We start from the raw sequence: 12128 nt of genomic DNA on the forward strand, positions 1-12128 counted from the left end.
CAAGGCTATTTGAATCAAATGAAAGTCATAAACAAACAAACAAAGCTTTTTGAAGGAAATGAAAGTCAAATGCATTTAACAACGCTATTTGAATCAAATGAAAGTCAAACACATTCAAACAAAGCTTTTGAAGCAAATGAAAGTCAAATGCATTCAACAAAGCCATTTGAATCAAACGAAAGTCAAACACATTTAAACAAAGCTTTTTTAAATCAAATGAAATTCAAATGCATTAAACAACGCTATTTGAAACAAATGAAAGTCAAACGCATTCAAACAAAGCTTTTTGAAGCAACTGAAAGTCAAATGCATTCTACAAAGCTATATGAATCAAATGAAAGTCAAACACATTGAAACAAAGCTTTTTGAAGAAAATGAAAGTCAAATGCATTTAACAAAGCTGTTTGAATCAAATGAAAGTCAAACACATTCAACTAAAGCTTTTTCAAGCAAATGAAAGTCAAATGCATTCAACAAAGCTATTTAAATCAAATGAAAGTCAAACACATTCAAACAAAGCTTTATGAAGAAAATGAAAGTCAAATGCAATAAAAAAGGTTGTTTGAATCAAATGAAAGTAAAAAACATTCAACAAAGCTTTTTGACTCAAATGAAAATCAAATATATTCAACAAAGCTATTTGAATCAAATGAGAGTCAAACACATACAAACAAAGCTTTTTGAAGAAAATGAAAGTCAAATGCATTTAACAAAGCTATTTGAATCAAATGAAAGACAAACACATTCAAACAAAGCTTTTTGAAGCAAATGAAAGTCAAATGCATTTAATAAAGCTATTTGAATCAAATGAAAGACAAACACATTCAAACAAAGCTATTTGAAGCAAATGAAAGTCAAATACATTCAACAAAGCTGTTTGAATCAAATGAAAGTCAAACACATTCAAACAAAGCTTTTTACATAAAATGAAAGTCAAATGCATTTAACAAAGCTGTTTGAATCAAATGAAAGTCAAACACATTCAAATAAAGCTTTATGAAGCAAATGAAAGTCAAATGCATTCAACAAGGCTATTTGAACCAAATGAAATAAAAAACATTCAAACAAAGTCTTTTGAAGCAAATGAAAGTCAAATGCATTTAATAAAGCTATTTGAATAAAATGAAAGTCAAACACATTCCAACAAAGCTTTATGAAGAAAATGAAAGTCAAATGCATTAAAAAAGGCTATTTGAATCAATTGAGAGTAAAACACATTCAAACAAAGCTTTTTAACTCAAATGAAAGTCAAATATATTCAACAAAGCTATTTAAATCAAATGAGAGTCAAACACATTCAAACAAAGCTTTTTGAAGGAAATGAAAGTCAAATACATTCAACAAAGCTATTTGAATCAAATGAAAGTAAAACACATTCAAACAAAGCTTTTTGAAGCAAATGAAAGTCAAATGCATTTAACAAAGCTATTTGAATCAAATGAAAGTCAAACACATTTTAACAAACCTTTATGAAGCAAATGAAAGTCAAATGCATTCAACAAGGCTATTTGAATCAAATGAAAGTCATAAACAAACAAACAAAGCTTTTTGAAGGAAATGAAAGTCAAATGCATTTAACAACGCTATTTGAATCAAATGAAAGTCAAACACATTCAAACAAAGCTTTTGAAGCAAATGAAAGTCAAATGCATTCAACAAAGCCATTTGAATCAAACGAAAGTCAAACACATTTAAACAAAGCTTTTTTAAATCAAATGAAATTCAAATGCATTAAACAACGCTATTTGAAACAAATGAAAGTCAAACGCATTCAAACAAAGCTTTTTGAAGCAACTGAAAGTCAAATGCATTCTACAAAGCTATATGAATCAAATGAAAGTCAAACACATTCAAACAAAGCTTTTTGAAGACAATGAAAGTCAAATGTATTTAACAACGTTATTTGAATCAAATGAATGACAAAGACATTCAAACAAAGCTTTTTGACTCAAATGAAAGTCAAATGCATTCAACAAAGCTATTTGAATCAAATAAAAGTCAAACACCTTCAAACAAAGCTTTTTGAAGCAAATGAAAGTCAAATGCATTTAACAAAACTATTTGAATCAAATGAAATTAAAACACATTCAAACAAAGCTTTTTGAAGCAAATGAAAGTCAAATGCATTTAACAAAGCTATTTGAATCAAATGAAAGTCAAACACATTCAAACAAAACTTTATGAAGCAAATGAAAGTCTAATGCATTCAACAAGGCTATTTGAACCAAATGAAAGTCACAAACATTCAAACAAAGCTTTTTGAAAAAATGAAAGTCAAATGCATTTAACAAAGCTATTTGAATAAAATGAAAGTCAAACACATTCAAACAAATCTTTATGAAGAAAATGAAAGTCAAATGCATTAAAAAAGGCTATTTGAATCAAATGAATGTCAAACACATTCAAACAAAGCTTTATGAAGAAAATGAAAGTCAAATGCATTAAAAAAGGCTATTTGAATCAAATGAAAGTCAAAAACATTCAAACAAAGCTTTTTGAAGACAATGAAAGTCATATGCATTTAACAAAGGTATTTGAATAAAATGAAAGTCAAACACATTCAAACAAAGCTTTATGAAGAAAATGAAAGTCAAATGCATTAAAAAAGGCTATTTGAATCAAATGAAAGTCAAACACATTCAAACAAAGTTTTTTGACTCAAATGAAAATCAAATATATTCAACAAAGCTATTTCAATCAAATGAGAGTCAAACACATTCAAACAAAGCTTTTAGAAGCAAATGAATGTCAAATGCATTCAACAAAGCTAATTGAATCAAATGAAAGTAAAACACATTCAAACAAAGCCTTTTGAAGCAAATGAAAATCAAATGCATTTAACAAAGCTATTTGAATCAAATGAAAGTCAAACACATTCAAACAAACCTTTATGAAGCAAATGAAAGTCAAATGCATTCAACAAGGCTATTTGAATCAAATGAAAGTCAAACTCATTCAAATAAAGCTTTTTGAAGAAAATGAAAGTCAAATCCATTTAACAAAGCTATTTGAATAAAATGAAAGTCAAACACATTCAAACAAAACATTTTAAAACAAATGAAAGGCAAATGCATTCAACAAAGGTATTTTAATGAAATGAAAGTCAAACGCATTCAAACAAGGCTTTTTGAAGCAAATGAAAGTCAAATGCATTTAACAAAGCTTTTTGAATCCAATGAAAGTCAAATACATTCAAACAATGCTTTATGAAGACTATGAAAGTCAAATGCATTTAACAAAGCTATTTGAATCAAATGAAAGTCAAACACATTCAAACAAAGCTTTTTGAAACAAATGAAATACAAATTCATTCAACAAAGCTGTTTGAATAAAATGAAAGTCAAACACATTCAAACAAAGCTTTTTGATGCAAATGAAAGTCAAATGCATTTAACAAAGCTATTTGAATGAAATGAAAGTCAAACAAATTCAAACAAAGCTTTTTAAAGCAAATAAAAGTCAAATGCATTCAACAAAGCTATTTGAATCAACTGAAAGTCAAACACATTCAAGCAAAAGCTTTTTGAAGCAAATGAAAGTCAAATGCATTCAACAAAGCTATTTGAATCAAATGAAAGTTAAACACATTCAAACAAAGCATTTTGAAGGAAATGAAAGTCAAATGCATTTAACAACGCCATTTGAATCGAATGAAAGTCAAATGCATTTAACAAAGCTGTTTGAATCAAATGAAAGCCAAACACATTCAAACAAAGCTTTTTGCAGCAAATGAACGCCAAATGCATTCAACAAGGCTATTTGAATCAAATAAAAGTCACAAATATTCAAACAAAGCTTTTTTAAGGAAATGAAAGTTGAATTCATTTAACAACGCTATTTGAATCAAATGAAAGTCAAACACATTCAAACTAAACTTTTTGACTCAAATGAAAGTCAAATGCATTCAACAAAGCTATTTGAATCAAATGAAAGTCAAACACATTCAAACAAAGCTTTTTGAAGACAATGAAAGTCAAATGGATTTAACAACGTTATTTGATTCAAATGAAAGTCAAACACATTCAAACAAAGCATTTTGACTCAAATGAAAGTCAAATGCATTCAAGAAACCTATTTGAATAAAATTAAAGTCAAATGCATTCAAGAAACCTATTTGAATAAAATTAAAGTCAAACACCTTCAAACAAAGCTTTTTGAAGCAAATGAAAGTCAAATACATTCCACAAAGCTATTTGAATCAAATGAAAGTCAAACAGATTCAAACAAAGCTTATTGAAAAAAATGAAAGTCAAACGCATTCAAACAAAGCTTTTTGAAAAAAATGAAAATCAAATGCATTTAACAAAGCTATTTGAATCAAATGAAAGTCAAACACATTTTAACAAAGCTTTTTGAAGCAAATTAAAGTAAAATGCATTTAACAAAGCTATTTATATCATGTGAAAGTCAAACACATTCAAACAAAGCTTTATGAAGCAAATGAAAGTCAAATGGATTTAACAACGTTATTTGATTCAAATGAAAGTCAAACACATTCAAACAAAGCTTTTTGAAGCAAATGAAAGTCGAATGCATTTAACAAAGCTATTTGAATAAAATGAATGTCAAACACATTCAAATAAAGCTTTTTGATGCAAACGAAAGTCAAATGCATTCAACGAATCTATTTGAATCAAATGAAAGTCAAACCCATTCAAACAAAGCTATTTGAATCAAATAAAACTCAAATGCATTTAACAAAGCTATTTGAATCAAATGAAAGTCAAAAAAATTCAAACAAAGCTTTATGAAGAAAATGAAAGTCAAATGCATTAAAAAAGGCTATTTGAATCAAATGAAAGTCAAACACATTCAAACAAAGCTTTTGAAGCAAATGAAAGTCAAATGCATTCAACAAAGCTATTTGAATCAAACGAAAGTCAAACACATTTAAACAAAGCTTTTTTAAATCAAATGAAATTCAAATGCATTAAACAACGCTATTTGAAACAAATGAAAGTCAAACGCATTCAAACAAAGCTTTTTGAAGCAACTGAAAGTCAAATGCATTTAACAAAGCTATATGAATCAAATGAAAGTCAAACACATTCAAACAAAGCTTTTTGAAGACAATGAAAGTCAAATGTATTTAACAACGTTATTTGAATCAAATGAATGACAAACACATTCAAACAAAGCTTTTTGACTCAAATGAAAGTCAAATGCATTCAACAAAGCTATTTGAATCAAATAAAAGTCAAACACCTTCAAACAAAGCTTTTTGAAGCAAATGAAAGTCAAATGCATTTAACAAAACTATTTGAATCAAATGAAATTAAAACACATTCAAACAAAGCTTTTTGAAGCAAATGAAAGTCAAATGCATTTAACAAAGCTATTTGAATCAAATGAAAGTCAAACACATTCAAACAAAACTTTATGAAGCAAATGAAAGTCTAATGCATTCAACAAGGCTATTTGAACCAAATGAAAGTCAAAAACATTCAAACAAAGCTTTTTAAAAAAATGAAAGTCAAATGCATTTAACAAAGCTATTTGAATAAAATGAAAGTCAAACACATTCAAACAAATCTTTATGAAGAAAATGAAAGTCAAATGCATTAAAAAAGGCTATTTGAATCAAATGAATGTCAAACACATTCAATCAAAGCTTTATGAAGAAAATGAAAGTCAAATGCATTAAAAAAGGCTATTTGAATCAAATGAAAGTCAAAAACATTCAAACAAAGCTTTTTGAAGACAATGAAAGTCATATGCATTTAACAAAGGTATTTGAATAAAATGAAAGTCAAACACATTCAAACAAAGCTTTATGAAGAAAATGAAAGTCAAATGCATTAAAAAAGGCTATTTGAATCAAATGAAAGTCAAACACATTCAAACAAAGTTTTTTGACTCAAATGAAAATCAAATATATTCAACAAAGCTATTTCAATCAAATGAGAGTCAAACACATTCAAACAAAGCTTTTAGAAGCAAATGAATGTCAAATGCATTCAACAAAGCTAATTGAATCAAATGAAAGTAAAACACATTCAAACAAAGCCTTTTGAAGCAAATGAAAATCAAATGCATTTAACAAAGCTATTTGAATCAAATGAAAGTCAAACACATTCAAACAAACCTTTATGAAGCAAATGAAAGTCAAATGCATTCAACAAGGCTATTTGAATCAAATGAAAGTCAAACTCATTCAAATAAAGCTTTTTGAAGAAAATGAAAGTCAAATCCATTTAACAAAGCTATTTGAATAAAATGAAAGTCAAACACATTCAAACAAAACATTTTAAAACAAATGAAAGGCAAATGCATTCAACAAAGGTATTTTAATGAAATGAAAGTCAAACGCATTCAAACAAGGCTTTTTGAAGCAAATGAAAGTCAAATGCATTTAACAAAGCTTTTTGAATCCAATGAAAGTCAAATACATTCAAACAATGCTTTATGAAGACTATGAAAGTCAAATGCATTTAACAAAGCTATTTGAAACAAATGAAAGTCAAACACATTCAAACAAAGCTTTTTGAAACAAATGAAATTCAAATTCATTCAACAAAGCTGTTTGAATAAAATGAAAGTCAAACACATTCAAACAAAGCTTTTTGATGCAAATGAAAGTCAAATGCATTTAACAAAGCTATTTGAATGAAATGAAAGTCAAACAAATTCAAACAAAGCTTTTTAAAGCAAATAAAAGTCAAATGCATTCAACAAAGCTATTTGAATCAACTGAAAGTCAAACACATTCAAGCAAAAGCTTTTTGAAGCAAATGAAAGTCAAATGCATTCAACAAAGCTATTTGAATCAAATGAAAGTTAAACACATTCAAACAAAGCATTTTGAAGGAAATGAAAGTCAAATGCATTTAACAACGCCATTTGAATCGAATGAAAGTCAAATGCATTTAACAAAGCTGTTTGAATCAAATGAAAGCCAAACACATTCAAACAAAGCTTTTTGCAGCAAATGAACGCCAAATGCATTCAACAAGGCTATTTGAATCAAATAAAAGTCACAAATATTCAAACAAAGCTTTTTTAAGGAAATGAAAGTTGAATTCATTTAACAACGCTATTTGAATCAAATGAAAGTCAAACACATTCAAACTAAACTTTTTGACTCAAATGAAAGTCAAATGCATTCAACAAAGCTATTTGAATCAAATGAAAGTCAAACACATTCAAACAAAGCTTTTTGAAGACAATGAAAGTCAAATGGATTTAACAACGTTATTTGATTCAAATGAAAGTCAAACACATTCAAACAAAGCATTTTGACTCAAATGAAAGTCAAATGCATTCAAGAAACCTATTTGAATAAAATTAAAGTCAAATGCATTCAAGAAACCTATTTGAATAAAATTAAAGTCAAACACCTTCAAACAAAGCTTTTTGAAGCAAATGAAAGTCAAATACATTCCACAAAGCTATTTGAATCAAATGAAAGTCAAACAGATTCAAACAAAGCTTATTGAAAAAAATGAAAGTCAAACGCATTCAAACAAAGCTTTTTGAAAAAAATGAAAATCAAATGCATTTAACAAAGCTATTTGAATCAAATGAAAGTCAAACACATTTTAACAAAGCTTTTTGAAGCAAATTAAAGTAAAATGCATTTAACAAAGCTATTTATATCATGTGAAAGTCAAACACATTCAAACAAAGCTTTATGAAGCAAATGAAAGTCAAATGGATTTAACAACGTTATTTGATTCAAATGAAAGTCAAACACATTCAAACAAAGCTTTTTGAAGCAAATGAAAGTCGAATGCATTTAACAAAGCTATTTGAATAAAATGAATGTCAAACACATTCAAATAAAGCTTTTTGATGCAAACGAAAGTCAAATGCATTCAACGAATCTATTTGAATCAAATGAAAGTCAAACCCATTCAAACAAAGCTATTTGAATCAAATAAAACTCAAATGCATTTAACAAAGCTATTTGAATCAAATGAAAGTCAAAAAAATTCAAACAAAGCTTTATGAAGAAAATGAAAGTCAAATGCATTAAAAAAGGCTATTTGAATCAAATGAAAGTAAAAACATTCAAACAAAGCTTTTTGAAGACAATGAAAGTCAAATGCATTTAACAAAGCTATTTGAATCAAATGAAAGTCAAACACATTCAAACAAACCTTTATGAAGCAAATGAAAGTCAAATGCATTCAACAAGGCTATTTGAATCAAATGAAAGTCAAACTCATTCAAATAAAGCTTTTTGAAGAAAATGAAAGTCAAATGCATTTAACAAAGCTATTTGAATAAAATGAAAGTCAAACACATTCAAACAAAACATTTTAAAACAAATGAAAGGCAAATGCATTCAACAAAAGGTATTTTAATGAAATGAAAGTCAAACGCATTCAAACAAGGCTTTTTGAAGCAAATGAAAGTCAAATGCATTTAACAAAGCTTTTTGAATCCAATGAAAGTCAAATACATTCAAACAATGCTTTATAAAGACTATGAAAGTCAAATGCATTTAACAAAGCTATTTGAATCAAATGAAAGTCAAACACATTCAAACAAAGCTTTTTGAAACAAATGAAAGTCAAATTCATTCAACAATGCTGTTTGAATAAAATGAAAGTCAAACACATTCAAACAAAGCTTTTTGATGCAAATGAAAGTCAAATGCATTTAACAAAGCTATTTGAATCAAATGAAAGTCAAACAAATTCAAACAAAGCTTTTTAAAGCTAATAAAAGTCAAATGCATTCAACAAAGCTATTTGAATCAACTGAAAGTCAAACACATTCAAGCAAAAGCTTTTTGAAGCAAATGAAAGTCAAATGCATTCAACAAAGCTATTTGAATCAAATGAAAGTTAAACACATTCAAACAAAGCTTTTTGCAGCAAATGAAAGTCAAATGCATTTAACAAAGCTATTTGAATCAAATAAAAGTCATAAACATTCAAACAAAGCATTTTGAAGGAAATGAAAGTCAAATGCATTTAACAAAGCTATTTGAATCAAATGAAAGTCAAACACATTTTAACAAAGCTTTTTGAAGCAAATTAAAGTAAAATGCATTTAACAAAGATATTTATATCATGTGAAAGTCAAACACATTCAAACAAAGCTTTATGAAGCAAATGAAAGTCAAATGCATTCAACAAGGCTATTTGAACCAAAATAAAGTCAAAAACATTCAAACAAAGCTTTTTGAAGCAAATGAAAGTCAAATGCATTTAACAAAGCTATTTGAATAAAATGAATGTCAAACACATTCAAATAAAGCTTTTTGATGCAAATGAAAGTCAAATGCATTCAACGAATCTATTTGAATCAAATGAAAGTAAAAACATTCAAACAAAGCTTTTTGAAGACAATGAAAGTCAAATGCATTTAACAAAGGTATTTGAATAAAATGAAAGTCAAACAAATTCAAACAATGCTTTATGAAGAAAATGAAAGTCAAATGCATTAAAAAAGGCTATTTGAATCAAATGAAAGTCAAACTCATTCAAATAAAGCTTTTTGAAGAAAATGAAAGTCAAATGCATTTAACAAAGCTATTTGAATAAAATGAGAGTCAAACACATTCAAACAAAACATTTTTAAACAAATGAAAGTCAAATGCATTCAACAAAGGTATTTTAATGAAATGAAAGTCAAATGCATTCAAACAAGGCTTTTTGAAGCAAATGAAAGTCAAATGCATTTAACAAAGCTTTTTGAGTCCAATGAAAGTCAAACACATTCAAACAAAGCTTTTTTATGCAAATGAAAGTCAAATGCATTCAACGAATCTATTTGAATCAAATGAAAGTCAAATCCATTCAAACAAAGCTATTTGAATCAAATAAAACTCAAATGCATTTAACAAAGCTATTTGAATCAAATGAAAGTCAAACAAATTCAAACAAAGCTTTTTAAAGCAAATAAAAGTCAAATGCATTCAACAAAGCTATTTGAATCAACTGAAAGTCAAACACATTCAAGCAAAAGCTTTTTGAAGCAAATGAAAGTCAAATGCATTCAACAAAGCTATTTGAATCAAATGAAAGTTAAACACATTCAAACAAAGCTTTTTGTAGCAAATGAAAGTCAAATGCATTTAACAAAGCTATTTGAATCAAATAAAAGTCATAAACATTCAAACAAAGCATTTTGAAGGAAATGAAAGTCAAATGCATTTAACAACGCCATTTGAATCGAATGAAAGTCAAATGCATTTAACAAAGCTGTTTGAATCAAATGAAAGCCAAACACATTCAAACAAAGCTTTTTGCAGCAAATGAACGCCAAATGCATTCAACAAGGCTATTTGAATCAAATAAAAGTCACAAATATTCAAACAAAGCTTTTTTAAGGAAATGAAAGTTGAATTCATTTAACAACGCTATTTGAATCAAATGAAAGTCAAACACATTCAAACTAAACTTTTTGACTCAAATGAAAGTCAAATGCATTCAACAAAGCTATTTGAATCAAATGAAAGTCAAACACATTCAAACAAAGCTTTTTGAAGACAATGAAAGTCAAATGGATTTAACAACGTTATTTGATTCAAATGAAAGTCAAACACATTCAAACAAAGCATTTTGACTCAAATGAAAGTCAAATGCATTCAAGAAACCTATTTGAATAAAATTAAAGTCAAACACCTTCAAACAAAGCTTTTTGAAGCAAATGAAAGTCAATTACATTCCACAAAGCTATTTGAATCAAATGAAAGTCAAACACATTCAAACAAAGCTTATTGAAGAAAATGAAAGTCAAACGCATTCAAACAAAGCTTTTTGAAAAAAATGAAAATCAAATGCATTTAACAAAGCTATTTGAATCAAATGAAAGTCAAACACATTTTAACAAAGCTTTTTGAAGCAAATTAAAGTAAAATGCATTTAACAAAGCTATTTATATCATGTGAAAGTCAAACACATTCAAACAAAGCTTTATGAAGCAAATGAAAGTCAAATGCATTCAACAAGGCTATTTGAACCAAATGAAAGTCAAAAACATTCAAACAAAGCTTTTTGAAGCATATGAAAGTCAAATGCATTTAACAAAGCTATTTGAATAAAATGAATGTCAAACACATTCAAATAAAGCTTTTTGATGCAAATGAAAGTCAAATGCATTCAACGAATCTATTTGAATCAAATGAAAGTCAAACCCATTCAAACAAAGCTATTTGAATCAAATAAAACTCAAATGCATTTAACAAAGCTATTTGAATCAAATGAAAGTCAAAAAAATTCAAACAAAGCTTTATGAAGAAAATGAAAGTCAAATGCATTAAAAAAGGCTATTTGAATCAAATGAAAGTAAAAACATTCAAACAAAGCTTTTTGAAGACAATGAAAGTCAAATGCATTTAACAAAGCTATTTGAATCAAATGAAAGTCAAACACATTCAAACAAACCTTTATGAAGCAAATGAAAGTCAAATGCATTCAACAAGGCTATTTGAATCAAATGAAAGTCAAACTCATTCAAATAAAGCTTTTTGAAGAAAATGAAAGTCAAATGCATTTAACAAAGCTATTTGAATAAAATGAAAGTCAAACACATTCAAACAAAACATTTTAAAACAAATGAAAGGCAAATGCATTCAACAAAGGTATTTTAATGAAATGAAAGTCAAACGCATTCAAACAAGGCTTTTTGAAGCAAATGAAAGTCAAATGCATTTAACAAAGCTTTTTGAATCCAATGAAAGTCAAATACATTCAAACAATGCTTTATAAAGACTATGAAAGTCAAATGCATTTAACAAAGCTATTTGAATCAAATGAAAGTCAAACACATTCAAACAAAGCTTTTTGAAACAAATGAAAGTCAAATTCATTCAACAATGCTGTTTGTTGTATATTTGGAGTATCAACCCGAAATACACAAGGGATAAACCAAGGATAAGTAAGACTAAAACCAAAAAGGCTTCTTAGATACAGACACACCACTAAGAAACGAGTTTGGGTTCCTAAGATCACAAGCCAACTAGTAGTCTAAGCTAGTTAACTAAGCAAAGGAAACGAAATTCTAAATCCAAGAATTTCAAGTTTGTTTCTAATCCAAGAAACGAGTGTAAAAACACAATTTTTTGTTCAAAATATTCTCTATATTTTTCATTCACATTTGCTTGTTATTTATAGTAAACAAGCATCATAAGTACAAGCTAACTTAAGTGACTTTTTAGCTCACTTGTTACATGC

This window comes from Chenopodium album, chromosome 14 (assembly GCF_948465745.1).
Source record: "Chenopodium album chromosome 14, dcCheAlbu1.1, whole genome shotgun sequence".
Classification (NCBI taxonomy): domain Eukaryota; kingdom Viridiplantae; phylum Streptophyta; class Magnoliopsida; order Caryophyllales; family Amaranthaceae; genus Chenopodium; species Chenopodium album.